Source organism: Macrotis lagotis, chromosome X (assembly GCF_037893015.1).
Source record: "Macrotis lagotis isolate mMagLag1 chromosome X, bilby.v1.9.chrom.fasta, whole genome shotgun sequence".
NCBI classification, from domain to species: domain Eukaryota; kingdom Metazoa; phylum Chordata; class Mammalia; order Peramelemorphia; family Peramelidae; genus Macrotis; species Macrotis lagotis.
This window is the reverse complement of record NC_133666.1, coordinates 465,040,039-465,059,886: the sequence shown is the minus strand read 5'-3', so window position 1 is coordinate 465,059,886 and position 19,848 is coordinate 465,040,039. Positions and strand designations below refer to the sequence as shown.

Here is a 19,848-nt window from a genome sequence, read left to right as displayed (position 1 = left end):
TGTGAGTCAGTAAGAGATTATTAAAAGTTTTTATCACTTAATAATAAGGACACAGCTGAGTGAAAATGGTCCAAATTTATTGTAGACCCAATCAACTTGGCTTTATAACTTTCTCTTTTTGAATTCTGTAGCCTGATAGAATGAATGAAAGTAGGAATTATCTAGGGTTGATTAGAAGAAAAAATGATAGTTATCACAGTTACATGATATTGGCCCAGATGGATTTTTGTTAGAAGTTCTATTACTTGAAGATCAATGAAAAATAATTTTTTATGCTTATTGGCTTGTATTCTTCTACAGGAGTTTGCACATAAAAATCCTGCTGGGTGGATATTGTGATAGAATAATATTAGGAAACATCAGCAAATACTAAGAAACAATATGGCATCTGTTTACTGATGTATTGAGTTATATTCAAGGAAGAAGGCAGGCAGTTACAGTAGAAAGGATGCAAGAGTTCTGATTGACACCTAGAAAATTGGAGAACCAAGAATACAAAGAAAATGAGGGGCAGTAGGCAGAAAAAGAAAAGATCTAATCAGGGGATCAAGAAAAAAAGACAAGCTCCTTGTCTTCAATCCTTACCCTCATTACCTGAAAGAATAAAAAGAAAAGAAGAAGACAGACAGTAAAAAGGCTCCACACTGCTGAGCCTGGGAATGATACAAGACCTTAGCCATAGGCTCTCCCAGTCTGTAATGCACTTACAGTATTCAGATAATTATAAATGCTCATTGGATCAGATTGCCTTAATAATTATGCTTTATTTTTGTAGCACATCTTTTTTCTTTTCATACACTGAAGCAAGTGAGCTTGTGATAGATCCTACTTAAGAGCCTTGGTTGATTTAGTGCTGTGCATATAATATATATAATGTATATATATAAAATATATATACATATATAATGTATGTATGCTTGCATGTATTTATGTATGTATGTATGTATGGAGAAGACAGAGAGAGTTAAAACAAAACAGGTGTTTTTTTTTTCCCTTCACTACTTTGGGTAGCATTTAGCTAAAATGTGAACCGCAATAAAACAAACATTTTCCTATTTTAAAATTTATAGGAATCTCATCATAAAAGAAGTCAATTTCATTAGCATGATGGGAAAGCACCAAGTCCCTTTTAACCAGAGAGGTCCCCTCTGAAGCAAAAGTTTTATAGAAACAAGTAACACACGGTGCTGACAATGGCAAGGAAATTAGGGTTGATTATCTTATTTTACAATCCCTCACCTCTGTTCTCTCCCTTCATCATTTACACAGCACACACAGACAGGAGATGCTTGATGTACTTCTGATGAGAACACTTCAAGAGGAGAAGAATAATAACAAAGAAAGCAAATAGCTCACAACTCACTTCATAATCATTAGGCAGAGAAAACCTGAGATAAACTTGTGTTTTGTGAGAATTGCCATAGAATAATTGGTGTTGGAGATATAATTGGTAAAGCTGGTATTTGGGGCATAGAATAGGAGAGAAAATTTAGGATAACTCAGAGAGAGATCTTCAAGGACAGATGCAAAATATAAAACAGGACAATGGTGCTTGAATTGGGGGGAATTTCTAAGATTCCCCTCCCCCTCTAGATTACTAGTTTTTATCTTGATTGCACCAAGGGTTACTTCCTGTGAAGCCTCAAATCTATTGGTCAATTGGGGGATGTCTGCCCCAAGCATGTGAAGACTTTCCCCAGCAAAATGGGCAGATGAGAACAATTTGCTCTGAAAAAGGAACCTAGAGTTTGGCTAGTAAAAGACAAACAAAATTAGGCTTGTTATTCACTCAAATCGGTCATGCAAGAAAGCGAGCCCCAGAAGTTGAGCTTGAAGACTTTTTCTTGAGAGGCAATTATTCTAGAGTGGTATAGTCAGGGTCCTCAGTAGACAAGATCAGAAGAAGTAGTGCTTTGAGTCAAATCTACCAAGAACAGAAGGATCAAAGATTATTGTCAATAATTTGATTGACTTCAGAAAATATCTTTTCTTCTTCCTGACTTTAGATTTATCAGTTATGCTTAAAGATTTTCATAAAGCCTGGGGAGTAGTTCTCATCTTGATGGATATCAAGAAGAAAAGCTTCCTCTAAAACAAACTTTATCTTATTCAAATGCTAAATTGCCAGGAAAGCTTTCCAGCCATCTTATCTTAGAGGTACAGAAATAAATTGAATAAATATATTTTATAGGAGCACCATTCTTTGTTCACAGTTCCAATGACCAATAAGGAGACTGAAGCAGGTGCTATAGACCTTGGTCAAACATTAAAGACACTGAGGTCATGTACTACATCCTGGCAATCATTAGTTGCCCTGACTTTTGTCTTGTCAATAAAATTTGATGACTCAGGAAGAAAGAGTGAGGTTGATGACTTTGTGCAACTCTACCTCACTTAAATCCAATTCATATGCAAGTCAAGAATCACCTGTGATGTCATTGATCTTCACAAGTGAAGGACAAATTACCACAATAACTTCCTATAAGCCATTTGTGGCTGGGAGCAATCAGCCCAGAGAAATGATTACCTGTCCTGCAGAGAATTTGGCCTATCTTTCAAAATAAATCTAAAGAACCCTAACTTCCAAATCACTGGAGGAGGCTACAGACATATGGGGAATAGCACAGTGATGAGGGAAGGCATGATAAAGGTGGTCATCTACCTTAACCCTGAAGAAGGGTAAGAATATGGCAGCAGTGTGAAGAGTTGACCACTGGATCCTGGGAGAGAGGCACTACTACAATTGCTACTACTGAAGATGATGGTTTCCAACAGTGAAAAAAAATGGTGATAGTGATATAATAGATATAAGGCTATATTATGTGAAATGATATTATAGATATAGGACTATATTATATGATTTGATGTTCCAGATATAAGGCTATATTATGAAATGGGAATGAAGCAGGTTCCCAAGATGTGGCTACCCATCCAAAGAGTATGCTATTATGTGATACGTTACAGATACAGGATTATATTATGTTATATGATGTTACAGATATAGGGTTATATCATATGATATTGTGTTACAGATATGTAAGGAACAAGCATGCTCCTAAGATGTGGCTACCCATCCAAAGAGTACAAGTACTGTCACTGCCCCCTAAAAATCGTTATATCCTGGGGTTAAATGCTGACCATTCCATCCTAGTTATAACTGTAACTGATGTAAACAAAGGGCAATATGTAACTACTCAGTTTCTCTAACATATTCCAAAACTCCACTTGCTATTAAACTGCAATGAATCTCAAAGATGTAATGTCAAAAAACTGATTGAGTTGACTTTGCTTTAGTTCATATCTATGGGTTAGATTATTCAAATCATGTATATGGAAGAAAATCTTGGAGAGAAACATATTCCAGTCTTGACTCTGTTCCTGATGTGAACAACTTATTTCACCTTTTTGTAGCTGTTTTGTCATCTGTGAAGTGGGGGTAACCCCAGATGGATATTGTGAGATTTAATTTATGTGTACAGTGCTTTGAAATCGAGGACAAAAGGTGTAATTTGAACATAAGGTGTTGTTATTATTTCTCACCCACTTCTGCCAGTGCCCTATTGTTCTCTATTACAGAGCATTCTCAAGGGCTTTGTTCTCCAAGTATTGCTGCTTGTCTGACAACACCCACACTACCAGGCCTTCCTCTTCCCATGTCTCTGCATGTGTTGTTTTCGGAACTGCATTGTGGCAATCACATTAGCTGCTGTGACACTTTTTCTCATTAATTAAATAGAAATTTTAAAACACATGCGGAGAAAATGATTTTCCAAAAAATACTGTGAATATTTTTTCAGCTTTAAAAGGCCACAACTTACAACCCACTAAGATGTATATACATATGTCTGTTCACCTTTTTTAAGGAACACAAGGGATAAGGGCTGCAGTTTTGAATGGATAGGGTGCTTTAGTTTTATGTTTTTGGAAGGCTGCCAGTTATCCAAGATCACAAAGCTCATGGATTGACGATTGGAAGGGAGTCTCTTTACTATTGCATATCATGTAATGCCGCCATAAATATCTTTTTTTATTATTATTTCTGCTGTTTTTAGATTTAGTTTATGGAGGTAGTTAATGCTATAACTAAATGTTAAGGGAATTTCTAGTCCTGTTAAGATTCTGACCAATTTAGGAGATTTGCCTGTGCCTGTTGTTTTCTTGCAATAAACATATTGGATGACTGTTGAGGGGTTTACTTCCCCTGATGCCTTGATGAATGTTGGGGGAGGAGAGAGGAGGTAAGGACTAAAAAGAGCATTCCCTTGAACATTTAAAGCTATTTAATGTTGGCTCAGATTGGTATTTACATTATCAGGGGAAGTCAGCTCTACTACGGCATGTAGATGGTTTCTACTAATTAGTCTTCACGGAATGATTTCAGAACAGCCAAGGTAAGTAAGGCAACCCGGATGGGTTGGGGAATGTGGGTGATGCCTTCCTACCAAGCTGAGCTGAGCTGTCTTTCTCTACAGAACTCATTGTCCCCATGACCTTGAACCCTCACAATTCTCTTTATAATCTAATGACTGGTAATCTAATGACTGGTCTGTGGTGATAATTGGATCAGTGAATCAAGGAACAACAAAGACAAAAGGTGTGGGGCTGGAAGGAATCTCTCTAGCCAACTAGTCTAACATCCTCTAGTCAAAGACTAGGAATCCTAGGTCTGGGGAATCAGAGACTTGTCCAAGATCACAATGAGAGTAAACCCTGCTGGCAGGATTTGAACTTGGTTCTTTTGACTAAAGACCTATTACTCTATAAAGATCTAATCACTGATAGGAACCCAATGACTAGGTCAGTTACTCTGAAGAGATGGGATTGCTACATATTCAGAAAAATTCAAGATAATAGATTCTAGAATAGTAGAATTCAAGAAATTATCTTTACTTTTTTATGGTTTGTCCAGTCTTTTCTCAATCTTCATGAACCCATTTTGGGATTTTCTTGTCAAAGATCCTAGCGTGGTTTGCCATTTCCTTCTCTAGCTCATTTTTCAAATGAGGAAACTGAAACAAGCAGGGTTAAGAGATTTTACCCAGGGTCACATAGTATCTGAATCCAGATTTGAACTCATGAGGCTTCCAAATTCTAAGCCCAGTACTCCATCCACTGTGCCATCTAGCTTCCCACCTAATTTTACCCTTTTATGACTTTCTTCAAATTTTTATATTTATGACATTTTACTTTCAAATAAGGAATAAAATAAAAATGTGATTTAAATTATGTTAATAATTTAAATGAAATGTAATAAATAAAATAATATTTTGAGAAATAGTAAGATTTAATACAAGGGCAAGTCAAGAGTCAAGAGTCAAGAGGACCTGAGTTCAGATTTAACCTCAGATACTTTGTGACCCTGGAAAAATTGAAAGTTACTTAATCCTGTTTAACTTAGCTCCTCATTTGTAAAATGAACTGAAGGAGGAAATGGCAAATTACTCGAGCATCTTTGCCAAGAATATTCCAAATGGAGTCACAAAGAGTTAGAAAAAGGTGAAAAGCAAATAGCAAAATTTAATAAATAATAAAATTAACATTTTTTTTAAAATTAGCTTTCCTCCCTCATTGAGGATTTTTTTTTTAATTTGGAAAAAATCTACATAGTCTGGCAAAACAAATTATCACATTAGCCATGTCTGAACATTAATGTCTCTAAATTTAAAGTCTATCACTTCTATCAGGAGGCGAGTGGCATATTTCATCTTTATTTTTTTGGACTCAGAGTGTATAACTGCATTGATTCAAGTTCTAAGGTCTTTGAAAGTTATTTTTTTTCTATAATGTTGTTATCATTGTAAGAATTGTTCTTTACACAAGTTCAAAAAAGTGGTGTTAGTTTCTTAAGAAATTGTCCACTTCATCATTCCTTGTGCCATAATACTATTCAATTATATTCATATAAAAAATTTGTCTCCATGGGAGAACAATGTCTTCATTTCTAATTTTTGGATATCTTTTGATTTCTTGAGGAAATAATCTGGTTTTGGTAACCTTCTGATCTTGTTTCTGAATTGCTTTCTAAAACGGCTGCTCCATAGCAGAAGCACAGTCCTATCAATAGTTGATAGATGCGCCTGTCTTCCCAAAGGCCCTCCAACATTTTTCAGTTGTCATCTTTGCCAGTCTGAAAGGTGTCAGAGGACATCTTAAAATTACTTACATTTTAATTTATTTAATTATTAATTATTTTGAGCTTATTTTATATGCTTATTGATAGATTTCTTCCTCTGAAAACTATTCATATCCTGTGATTGCTGAGGAATGGTTCTTATATAACTGTGTTTCAAAGAATCACAAAATTTTAGCTATGATGAAATTGAATGTCCTCCTTTAATTTTTATAGTTAAGCAAATGGGTCCAATCAATCTAATCTCTATATTATAGATCAGGAAATTCAAACCAGCTAATGTCAAATGACTTGCAAAGAATCACAAAAAATTCATAATTTCTGACATTTACATAAGCACTTTAACATTTCCAGACCGCTTTTTGCTATGGTCAGTGTGGCATGGTAAAAAGATAATGTATCTGGAATAAGAAGACCAGGGTATGATTCTGTCTCCTATATCATCTGGGTCAGATCACTTCACCTCTGTAGGCCACAATTTCCCTATTTGTAAAATGATAGAGACCTTTACAATCTCTTCCAGCTCTATAACTGATAGGCAGCTAGATAGAATAGTGAATGGAGTCCTGAACAGTGCAGGAGTCTGGAAATCCTGAGTTAAAATTCTGCCTCAGACACTTATAAGATCTAGGTCATTAACCAAGTAGCCTTACCTATTACTGCCTCAGTTTCCTCATCTGTAAAATATGGATAATAAAAGCACATATCTCTCAGGATTGTAATGAGGATAAAATGAGATAATATTTATAAAGAACTTTGTAAAATTTAAAGGACTATTTAAATGTTAACTGTAATCCTTGAAACAATCCTCAGCAGTAAAAATTATTTAGCATCATTTTATTGCTGAGGAAATTGAGGTTCAGAAATGTTAAGTGAGCTACCCTCAGTCCCACAGTTAATAAGGAAGATGGATGTGGGGTTGTAGAAACAACATGGGACTTGGAATAATTCTGCCCCAAATGCTAGTTTATAGCCCTTAACAAATCACACACACTCTTTGGGCCTCATTTCCTTATTCTGTAAAATTGAGGCAGTTGGACTATTTGGTAGGTAAATCTAGGAACTTATGCTCCTATGTATGTCAAAGGCAGGATGTAAATTCATATCTAACCTGATTCCAATTATGGTATTCTTTCTGCCAATCATCTAGGTTGGTTGGTTGGTTTGGTTCTTTTCCTTCATTATTGAAGAAGACCAAAATGACATCACTATGGTTGAGGAAAGTCACAGTGTGTCCAACTGTGACTGGTCAGACCAATATGAGCTCAGAATACTCTACCTCAGGCTGGGCACAAATAGTCCATATGAAGACCTGGGATGGGTACTCTAAACTTACCAATATCATGTTTCCTTTGAGAAGCTTTGATTCTACCTTCTTCATAGAGTATGGCACCCTCACTGATGAGGGCATGCCAGGCTGGGCAGTCTATGCCAGTGTCTCCCAGGTTGTACAGTCAATTCTAAAGTTCTTCAATAAGACCTTCAGGATGTCTTGGTATTGCTTGTTCTAACCCACTTAGGAAGGCTTGCTCTGTGTGTTTTTCATAAAATAGGTGGGGGTTTGGGGGCATTTGGGGATTTGTCTGTTTGTTTGTTTTTTGTCAAGCATATATCTGGCATTCTAAGAATGTGTCCAGTCCATCATAGTTGTACTCTCTGTAGTAGTGTTAGAATGCTAGACTGTTTAGCTCAAGAAAGAACCTCTGTGTCTGGTATTTTCTCATGTCAGGTGATCTTCAGAATCTTCCTAAGACAATTTAAATGGAAGTGATTTGGTTTCCTGACATGATGCTTATAGACTGTCCAGTTTTCACAGGCACAACACCTCTGTAGACCTTCAGTTTGGAAGTCCATCTAATCCCTCTTCTTTCCCATAGTTTCTTTCTGAGTCTCCCAAATACTAAGCTAGCTCTGGCAATGTGAGTTCATCCTCATTGTCAACATATACCTCCCTGGAAAGGACACTGTAAAGGTAAATGAACTTGTCCACAGTACTCAAAACTTCTCCATTTGCTGTAATCGACAGTTCCACATATGGATGGTCTGGTGCTGGCTGATGGAGCATCTGTGTTTACTTGGTGTTAATTGTTAGACCAAAATAAGCATAGGCAGCAGAGATTTGATCCATACTTTGTGGCATCTCAGTTTCATCTGCAAACAGAAGATCCCTCACCAACACTCCCTCCACTTTGGTCTGCATGGGTAGAGCACTAGGCCTAGAACCAGGAAGACCCAAGGTCAAATTTGGCATCAAAAATTTACTAACTTTGTGACTTAGAACAAATCATGTTCTATTTGCCTCAGGTTTCTCAGCTAGAGACAATAATAACACCTACATCAAAGTTTTTTTGTAAGCATCAAATGAAATTGTAAAACAAAATTATTTGCCTGTCACATAATAGATCTTAATCAATCTTACTTAGCTAGCTATAGTAGTAGTAGTAGTAGTAGTAGTAGTAGTAGTAGTAGTAGTAGTAGTAGTAGTAGTAGCAATAGCAGTAGTGGTAGCAGTAGATATAAGAAGTAGAACTTGAACACAGATCTTTGGCTACAAACTCTCAGGCTCAGAAAGGACAAATCCAAACGGACCGCATCCCCCTATTATCTTTAAGGAAAAGATCACTCTAAGACAGAAGTGCCTAATTGGCATGCTAGTTCTATAAAGATAACATATCAGATCATGATTTCACAAGGATTGTATTTTTTTCAGATAAGGCAATTGCAGCCACTAAGCATATATGATGTCTATATGACCTAACATATTTATGAGTTCTTTTTTGGATATAGCTGTGGGTTCTGAAGGGTTATAGCAAAGGAAGACAGTCTTCAGCAGATGCTTGCATATGGAAAAGAATTAGAGACTTGGCCTAGTGATGGACTATATATACAAAGAAGGCCATCTAAAGCTTAACTGAAAGTCAATGAATTTTCTACCATTGCTTAAATCTTGATGGTATCCCAGAGGAATTGAGATTTCAATGGAAGAAGAAATAAAAGAATTGAAGTATGGGCATAAACTCTTCTAGAAGTCACTTTCCATATCTATTTTGATGAGGTAAAGGGAAAGTAGAGTCTGCCAATAGCAATGTTACAGAAAGCCTGGATCACCTACCTTCCCTAATATTAACCATGAATATTATCAGCCACTAGCCACAATAGAGCGAATATTTTTTTTTTCCTAGGGAGAGAAGAACAATCATCAGAGTGCATCTTACACCTCTTAGACAAGCAGATGCTCCCCCTGGGCTATGCAGATGTCCCTTTAGACAGGTATGTGATTTACATTTCTCTGAATGCTTGATAAAGCATACATATGATATGATTTCTTTGGGGGGTATGGTGTAGAATGATGGTAGAAAGAACCCTGGAATAGGAATTAGAAGTTCAATACCTTGCTCTGCTCCTACATGGCTATGTGACTGATTATTAGAATTTTTAAAATCTATTATGAATACTTTAATTTCTTTTTATTAATTCTTATTATTTGAGAAGGTCATAGTTGTTTCTTCTAGTTAGGTAGTTACTGAACTGGCAGAAACCTGTACATGAGAGGTGAAAACTTAGAACCTAACAATTCCCTAGCTAAGAAGCTAGGGGAGGAATTTCACCTGTCTCTATTCCTTAGAGACATGTAAATCCATTCTCCCTTAATCCACTGTGTATCTCTAAATGTAGTTTAATCTGTAACCTGAATTCTTTTGCTTGTAGAGTCTATTTAACTAGGTCTTTTTCCTTAGGGAATGGACTCCTCAGATTATGATTCTGCTTAACTAAATTTGTTTGACTTTTATGACATTGAAAGAAGCATGAGATTATGAATCTATCTTTTCTTTAACTTTTATGATCTAAGAGGCATGTACAAGATTGAAATATGTAAAAAGAATATGAGTTTTGGAAGGAATGATTAACTCTCCCTGAAAAAAGATACCAAAGTAAGACTGATGAAGAAAGATGAGATGGAAGGTAGAATTTTAATGCTGGAATGGAATTTGGAAATTATCTGATATGATCCTCTCATATAAGAGATATAAAACTAAAGACCTGGAGAAATGATTTGCCATAGGCCTCTTATGCAAGAAATAGTTTCTTTTTGAGTTCATATGGTAGGTAATTGCTACCTAAATTTATCTTATACAATGCAGAAATTATAGATGTTAAAAATCTAGGTTTTATTATGTTTAAGCATAGTTTTGTACCTCAAACAAAAAATAAACCCTAAGGGCAATTAGGATTCTAACAAAGTCTCCTATAACCAAAATTATGTCAGAGTGACAGAGAAAAAATTCTTTTACCTGAGCTGGTGTGGATAGAGAGCTGACCTTGAAGCCAGGACGACCATGAAGTTAGGCTTCATGACCCATCTCTGACATAGTGATTCTATGATGACCCAGTATAAGTCACAACCTCTCAGTGTTCTCTTCAACTCTATAAAACTATTAACTTTAAGTGAAGATACCATCCTACTTTGAAGAATGGCATTTCCTTTCCTGAGATTTCCTAATATCAATGAAATCATAGGTCTAGTGTCTAATGCTGTCATTGTACTGTGTACTAGGTACTGTAATAAGGAGAAAGAAAGATACTGGAGACAGACAAAAATGGAATAGTTCCTGCCCTCAAGAAGTTTATATTCTACTAGCAAAGAGAACATATATCCAAAATAAATTAAAAAATAAGCACAAGGTAATTGTGGGAGGGGAGAAAATTGGGGAGTAGACTTAAGAAAGGCCTAATATAGAAAGCCCAAATAAATAAAAAATAAACACAAGATAATTGTGGGAAGGGAGAAGGATTGGGAAAGATCTAATGTAGAAAGTCAGTTACTCAGTGTAATTATTTATTAAATACTTACTATGTGTTGGGAAATGTACTAAATCCTGAGGATGCAAAGAAAAGACAAAATACGATGCTGTTTGAGTTAAGCTTTAAAGGAGTTCTGTGCTAACCTTCCTCTCAAAGTACCATTTCCTCCCTGAACCTATATGACTTCAGAAAATACAGGGACATAAAATTTCAATTGCAATTTGAGTGTGGAAGAAGAAGAATTTAATATAGAAATGATTAAACTGGAATTCATAAATTTATTTTAAAACTATATATAAATATATATATATATATATATATATATATATATATATATATATATGTTTGTCCTTCATTTTTTTTTAGGTTTTTGCAAGGCAATGAGGTTAAGTGGGTTGCCCAAGGCCACACAGCTAGGTAATTATTAATTGTCTGAGCCCGGATTTGAACTTGGGTGATCCTGACTCCAGGGCCGGTGCTCTATCCATTGCATCACCTAGCCAAACCCCTGTCCTTCATTTTTGAAGAAGACCATGACATCAGGGAGATGATGCCATGACAAGCATGTGCATTGGATTTGAGTTGGGGGTGGGGGTGGGGCTGTGCTAAGTCATCAACCTCACTTTCTCCTCCAGAGCCATCTGAGTCCAGTGACCAGATATGACTCAAGACAACTGGAGATGACCCTGGATAGAAAACAGAGTTAAGTGACTTGCCCAAGGTCACACAGCTAGAATCAAGTGTCTGAGGATGGATTTGAACTCCTGTCCATATGTTGAGAACTTTATGACTAAATGATTGGTTTTCTTTGTAATTTTTTATGTTGGGGCATTTTTAATCAGGTCCCAGCTGGCAAAGATTCTGTTTGCCATTTCCTTCTCCAGCTCATTTGAGAGCTGGGAAAACTGAGGGAAACAGGATTAAGTGAGTTCAGGGTCCCACAGTTAGTAAGAATCTGAGGCCAGACTTGAACTGAGGAATCTGTGTTCTTCCAGAGGAGTCTCCGGATTCCAGGCTGTATCCACTGCGCCACCTAGCCGCCCCTTTCCTTTGTAACCCTCTATTTTATTTTATAAATTTGAGAACATTCTTCAGAGAAGGATGCCCTGGACTTGGCCAGCTCGCCAAGGCGGTCCCTGCTACACCCATACAAAGCAGAACCTCTTTTCTCATTCATCAGTTAACCTGGGCCCCCCAGGAATCAGGGAAAGATCACGTCGTAACTTTTCCCTAACAAGGAGCAGAACTGGAGTTTCAATGGAGCCTTCCCCCTGAGCCCCCCCCTCCATTGTTCCCGACTATTAATCATTATTCCTATCAGAGAAAGCCATCTTTTCCTGGCTGGGTCAGAGGGCCTCTCCTTGGTGGGGGACAGACACAGACAGGATACCACTCCTCTTCCTCCACCTGGGTCCAGCGCCCAGAACTGGGCTAGACCGGACGGGGCCCCGGGCCGGCCCCGCGCTCCTCCCGCTGCTGCCGGACTCCGGACCAGCTCGACCTTTGGGCTCTCCGGAGCGGCTGGTGTCAAATCAGGATTCGCTGGCTCACATGCCTGAACGGAGCCGCTTTCCAACGTGTTTATCTCCCTGTTTTCCCTAAGCACAATGCAGTATTTAGCAGCAGTGCTAATCCCGCTCCAGCCAGCTCCCTCCGAATTGTTTCTCCCACTGCAGATGTGCTGGGGAACGATTCCTGAATGCAAAGGCCTCTTAACAATAAACAATGTTTGAAGGAGAATTAAGGTTAAGTCCTGAACAAACAGCTGTATGAAATGTATCTCTATTTGTGACAGTCCCTAATTTAAACAACTATAAGACAGCTTGTTCAAAGAATCAGACATCTACAGTTTGCTCCATCTCGGTCTTGATGAATTCTTCCCCTCCTTCCCCTCATTCAGCAGCTGGGAGAAAAAAGATATGATGACTTTTCCTGAAAGTGCGTTTTGTTTTTTTGTCCCCCCCCCCCCCCCCCGCCTTCTTTCTTAGGATCCATACCCACCAACAGTTCTGGGTTAGTTTTCAAAAAGGATTTGGAAAGTTGATTCCCTGAATTTGGTTACACAGTGATGTCGGGGGTGGGGGTGGGGTGTTCAAAGGGCTTTATTTTCCCAACTACTCAGTGTGTGATGGGTTTCTTTTCTCCAGATGAGTAGAATCTGGTATTTAACTGAATGTTGACTGGGTCTCTCTGATCACTGGTTCAATTTTAATTGAATCCTTTCCAGAGTGTGCTGGAGAACAAATTATATGCAAAAAGCTATCAGTGTGATATTTGCATATGATTAATAAGGCAAGTTTCTGATCCAAATGAAAAGATTTAGAATGGGAGAGGCATAGGAGGTTGAGGAAGGAGCTGGTAAAAAGTTTACTGGTAGAACTGTTAGGTTTGGAAACCAGCTCAGGGCAAGTGTATGAACTGAATTAGAGTAATTTAAACTCTTGGGGAAGAGAGATAGAATCATAGAATTCAGAGCCCTAAGGAATCTTCTAGAGATTGTCTTGTTGGCCTGGTTAGAAAGATGGAGACAGAGAGTCCCAGAAGGACACAATGATTTGGACAATGTCACCCAGCTGGTAAGATATAGAGATCAGACTGTAACAGAGTTAGTAATTAAACTTAGGTGCCCTCAGTCCAAATTCAATACTCTTTCTGCTACATATTTCCACTGTGGGACTTATCTTTCACACTATTTCTCTCCTCTTTGTACTCCTCAGTTTACCACCTGATTACTGTAGCATCACTCACCTTTGATAACAATTCTGAGTGTCGGCTCAGCAAAGGAGGAAAAACTGCCATCTTCCATGCCCTCATTCTCACTCTTCCCCAGGCCTCCACATTTGCTTCAAGACTGAGCCAACTCAATTTCAGCTTCAAGATGGATTTTTTCCTCATTCCTCCAGCTATTAGTATTTTCCCTCCCAAAGCTATCTTGAATTTATTTTGTACATAATTATATTCATATATATATATGCTCATGTACATGCATATATACATACATGTCTCTCAGAATGTAAGTTCTTCAAACGCAAAGATTATTTTGTTTCTGTCTTTGTTCTTTCAAATTCCTTGGAATATCTATTCGTTGTATCATTTTATATGTTTATAGTTATAACAATAGTTATATTACTATAGTCGTGTCTGATTCTTCATAACTCCATTGGGGTTTTCTTAACAAAGTTACCAGTTTATTGTTTCCTTCTTCAACTCTTTCTATTGATGAAGAGCTGAGACAAACAGGATGAAGTGACTTTCCCCAGGATCACAGAGCTAGTAAGTGTTTGAAATCAAATCTGAACTGAAGTCCTGCTGAATCTAGGACTGGCACTATATCCATTCTACCACCTAATATATGGTAGGTGCTTATTAATTTTGATGGGTTGATTCTCACTGACTTGCAGTGGTGTGTGTTTGAGAGTTAAGAGTGTTAACATTTAAGTTGCCTCATATATCTGTATTGAATTTTGCTCTAATGGACCCCTACCCATTCAGGTAAATAAACTTTGAGGGAATAATATGATAATTGATATGATAATATAACAAAGCTTTCAGCAACTCTCTCCAAGGACTAACATCTAGCAAAAGGACTTCCTGGGAAAGAAATAAAAATTATAGGAACAACCCTTTTAAGAGGTTAGTTGAGGGGAAGAAAACAAAGAAAATTATATAGTGATTTTTTTTAATTGACTCATTCCTTCTGACTTAGGAAGCGATGCTATACCTAATATGAGTTTGACTGGTTCTAAAATCTATGTCCAAGTTCTGGCTTTGTCCTTTGTTGCCTGCATGTGCCTGAGCAAATAATTTCTTCTTTTGGGGCTTTGTTTCTTTACTTTTCATCTGTACAATGGACATGGAGTGGGGTGAAACAGATGAGTGATAAATTTTCTTCTAGTTCTGACATTTTTTAATAACAGGTTTCTAAATATCATTTTTAATTCTAAGTCATAACCTGGGTGGCCTCAGAACTAGATTCAGAATTCTGTCTCTGATACATTGATGAGGATGAGTGATGATGATAGTAATAATTTTCCATGGTAGCTTGTATGTCCATGAGCACATTATTTTCTGTGCCCCAGATAAATTCTTTATAAAGTAAAATTGAGTTGCTCCTGCAAATCAGCATGAATTTCTTTTGCTGATGAAATCACAGGTCCAGAAAAACAGTCTTTAAACTAATGAGTGAGAAGACTTTCCAAGAGATGTAGTAACATAGAAATCATAGGATTAGAGATCAGTAATTACAGCCCTCCCATTGTACAGATGAAGACAGAGTCCCAGAGAAGGGAAGTAACTTAATCAAAGTCATGGAGCTAGCAATATTTAGACCCAAAATACTAACCTATTTCCTTTTTTTAAAAAAGTAGAATATTTAAGTGAGAATTGAATATCAAATTAACACAAAAATATATACTAATACTGCAAAATGAAAACAAACATTCCAATTCTGATGTGAGTAGCTTGGACAAACAAATTCTCAGAGACTAACATCTCTGAAATTGGGAAAGGTCTTTCTGTCTCAGGAACTAGAAAGAGATATCTGGAAGCCTTCAGCATAAGCAATCCTGACCTCAGAGTTCAAATACTGTGCTGCTAGTACCATGCTGCTCCACCTCATGTCTCTATTCTCAGCATGTTCCACTGTGTTTGAAGAACATGTTGAATCTCCTGGATTCCTGGAAATTGGCCCTGTAGTTTCACTTGCACCTCTTCTGACCTGTATCATGACTTTTCTCCTTTCTAAAATTATCCTTCCACAGTCTCCCTGGGAGACAATCATCCTATGTTATAGGTGCACAAGTCTTATTGAAAATACAGTCCCAGGGACATCTTCCTTTCAGTGTGAAATCATTTTATGGGTCCAAGCATGCTGGGGAAATTCAGTTCATTCTCATCAGGAATGCTTCTGATAACTTATATTATCCTTATCCTTGTACACATAATGGCCTTGAGGATAGAATGCTCCATAGGAAGTAAGGAGAAGGGAGTGTGAACCCCAACCTCAGACACTAAATATCTGTTGTTTTGACAGAGCAACTTAACTACTCAAGAGTTTATTTGCTTATCTATGAAATGGAGATAACAGTATTTATAAATGCTGTCTCCTAGGGTTGTTGCTAAGGTGTCTTGCAAACCTTAAAACACTGTAATAAATGTGAATTCCTCCTAGCAAAATGTAAGCTCCTCAATTGTGTTTTTTTTCTTGGAATTCCCAGTTATTTGGACACTGTTAAGTGCTTAATGTTTTGGATATAGTTAAGTACTTAATGTTTGTTGATTTTAGCTCATTTTTCTTTAATTAAAAAAACTGACATCTTTTGATTTTATAATCTTCACTTCCCCACTCCCCTGCCCTGAAAAACTATCCTTTGTTATATATATAGATAGAAATATAGATAGATAAATAGATCCCTTTCCACTTTCCTGTCCAGAAAACTATCGTTTATTGAGACAGAGACACAGAAAGAGAAAGAGAGTGAGAGACAGAGAAAAAGAATAAGAAAAAATATTTATATAAGGGAGAAAAAAGCATCTAAAAAAACTAAGCAACCAATTAACTGAATCTGACCCTTTCTTTATGTAATATTCTACATTCATAGTTCAATATCTCTACACAGAAGGGAGAGAGGTTGGTTCAGTTTCTCTGCTCTTTTTAGAGCCAAGCTTAGTCATTAAGATTACAGAACTTTTAGGTTTATTTGTCATAGTTTTTGTTGCTGTTGAACCCAGGCCTTATAATTCAGGTCCATTGTTCTGCCTACCCCATTGAGCAGCATCTCAAGGGACGTTTTAGAGAATGCTGCTTTTTTCTCTTACAACTGTAAGAGAAACTAGTTGTATCATCACTCTTTATCACGTGAATTCAGATATATTTCCAAGGACAAAAATTACTTACAATAAAAAGCCTGTAACATTGCTGGCAATAACCTGTTTCTCAGTATCTTGCTATAAATTAGGTTTAGTCCCCTTTTTAAATGGGCTTAAAAATACTCATGGAGAACTGCATATTTGAAAGGGACTTCTGGGAGGGTTGAAAAAATTAGCTTTTCAGCTGGCATAGAATAACAGTGTTAACAAAAATGGAGGCAAACTACATTGGGCACAACAACTTTTCTTTTCTAAGGAGATTGGGTGCTCGACTCTATACAAACAGCTATAATTATCCAGGCTTTGCATCATCATCTTGTTCAACAGTAGAAATATTCAAGTCTCATTCAGTGAACACCAGGAAGATTGTTTCAATTGCTAATTATAAATGTGATCGCCAAACCTTCTCAGCTTCCTTCTATTCTTCTTACATCCTGCAGATGGCCAAACTTAGGATCTAATCATCAGATTTCCCTGAAATGTCATCTGGCTGTTTGATAAGTCAGTGCTGTTTGGAGTTGGGTGGTAGTTTTGTGTTTGGGTTTTTTTTTCCTTTTTTTTCCTCCCTTTTTTTGGCTGTCTTTATAACCAGTCTGTGAGTGATTTGTGACTAATCATAGTGAGGGCATTTTTGCTTAGTGATCATGATAACTTGGTCTTTCCCTGCTGTGTTGGCAAGGAAGGAGGGTGATATACTTGTTCTCTATCTTCAAGTATTAGCTACTTGTTGAAACCCAGGCCTATATAATGTGTTAGCATTATTCCTTGGTTCCTAACTTATAGTCCCATTGTCACTACTCCTTAAACTCTCCAAATTGAATGGTTTTCTACCTGCTTCAGGCTAGGGTCAAATATGGCAACATGAATCACTTACAGCCTAGATAAGTGACTTTTTACAGAATAAAAGTAGGGCTCTTAGAATATTTAATGAACTTCCTCTTTCCCTTCAGAGACCAGGTGGAAGCAGTTCCCATGGAACTAAGAATTCTATCACATGTTAGACATCATGGAGGAGGAAGGATAGCCTTTCTATTCTCCTTCAGATCCTTCTCCTTATCAGATGACCTCCTAAACTGGTGTCTTGAGTGACCTCTTAGAGGGTGAAAGGAAGGGGGTTTTCCTACATTACAGCATACATGAGATTATTTTATTTTCTGGGGCTATCAGAGGCTGATCACTTCTAGTCTAAAGCCCCTTGGGCCCATCCTCCAGCTTCTGGGAACTTATTTGTGAGGAAAGAAAGGTAGAAAGTATGAGTTCTAGAAGAAGAATCAGGATAGCTTATCCTTATACCAGCAGGGTGAACATGGATAAAGCATAGGAGAATTTCCAGAATTCTACCTAGGAAAAAAACCTGAGAAGCAAGCAAATCCAAGCCCATCATTCTACAGATGAGAAAATGGAGACATGGGGAGTTTAAATGACTTGGTCAAGGTCACCCATAGAATATAACTGCCTCAGTCAGTCTTCCTAACTGCAAGTCCAGTGCTCTGTTCAATATGCCACAATATTTTTTGCTACAATATGCTACCCTTATCACTAAATCAAATCTTTCTCATCTGCAAAATGGAAATAACACACAATCTACCTTGCAGGGTCATTTGATTGTTTAGTTGTTTTCAGTTTTGTCAGACTTCATGACCCCATTTGGAATACTTTTGGCAAGGATACTGGAATAGTTTGTCATTTCCTTCTTCAGCTCATTTTTGCACATGAAAAAACTGAGGTAAACAGGGCTATCTGACTAGCACAAGGTTTTATAAACTGGATTTGAACTCAAGATGATAAGTCTTCCTGATTCCAGGCACTGTACCACCTAGCTGCCTCAACTGGTAGGAAAGTGCTTTGTAAACCTTAAAACTGCTATAAAATTATGAGTAAGTTTACTTATAGGAATCCAGGTGAAAGTCATGGTTAAGAAAATGGGTGAGGATTATTAGTTGGAATTCTGGTTCTTGTGACACTTGTTTATCTGAGCTTTCTTGAAAAAGATTTTAAGAAGAAAATCCATGGATTCTGAATCACTCCTCTATCATGCCATGCCAAGGCAAGCTGCATTTTCTGTCCTTTTGCTCTTTAGAACTAGCAGCTTGACTTTATGAGATGAGGCCTCCAGGGAGCTGACCTTTGAGATTCCCAGTCTGTCTGTAACTAATAGCCTTGACACCTCCTGCCCAGTAAGCCCGGCATCTTTATCACAAACTTCCTTTGGGGCATATCTTAAGAACAGTCCCCCAGACGTTCTGCAGCTGCACTCCTAGTCTTTCTTAGTCACTCCCATTGTTGTCACACCAAGTTCCAAGCACATTTCCTTGACTCTTAAACTCTGCATCCCACATGCACAGATTCCACATTTTCTTTAATCTCACACACATGCATATTTGGAATACTCTTTCAACACAACCACAGGCACTAGGTTGTCTTCTGTGCTATCAAAAATTGCAATTCCAAGTCTGATCTTCCAAACCACTAGAGAATATATACAGGTTCTAAACTTCTGGACTTTCCTATGTGCTATTCTCTCTGGAGGAATAAGCAACAATTATTTCCCTGGCAAGAGAAAATGAGAACTATTCCTCTATTGGAGCATGGATACTTGAGCAAAATGAGGAAATAGATGACATTTTGGGAAACAAATTATAAGGCTGTTGGGGGCTGTGGGGAGGAGATATGAAGTAGTAGTGATGAAGGACTTCAATTCTCCAGATTCCTGCTGGAACTCTCTCTCTAAAAAAAAGCAGATCTGCTAATACTTTTGTTCCTTCCCTTGATTGTAATTTTACTCCTTAAAAGGTGAAGGAACTAATGAGAAGGGATCTCCTGCATGTGTTTCTCACAAATAAGAATCTTGTTGCTGAAGCTGGAATTCTTAGGGAAAGTGACCATTGCCTTATAATTTGATACAGATGAAGAGTAAGATTGACTTAGTCTGATGGGTCCCCTAAACTTTAAATTTTAAAGGATATACTTCAAATGGTTCAGAGAAATATTATAGAAGTCAAACCAAGAGAGACAGAAGGATTTTTAAGAATTAAATTCTCTAAGGA

At 37.4% G+C, this 19,848-nt stretch overlaps 1 long non-coding RNA gene across 1 annotated transcript; it reads left to right on the top strand.

Annotated features, from left to right (window-relative positions):
- Positions 1-7,447: 7,447 nt before the first annotated feature.
- LOC141502828 (uncharacterized) lies at positions 7,448-17,185 on the top strand. Its single transcript, XR_012472658.1, has 4 exons — positions 7,448-7,575; positions 9,313-9,400; positions 14,159-14,288; positions 17,058-17,185. It is a non-coding gene; the product is annotated as an uncharacterized LOC141502828 (long non-coding RNA).
- Positions 17,186-19,848: the final 2,663 nt, after the last annotated feature.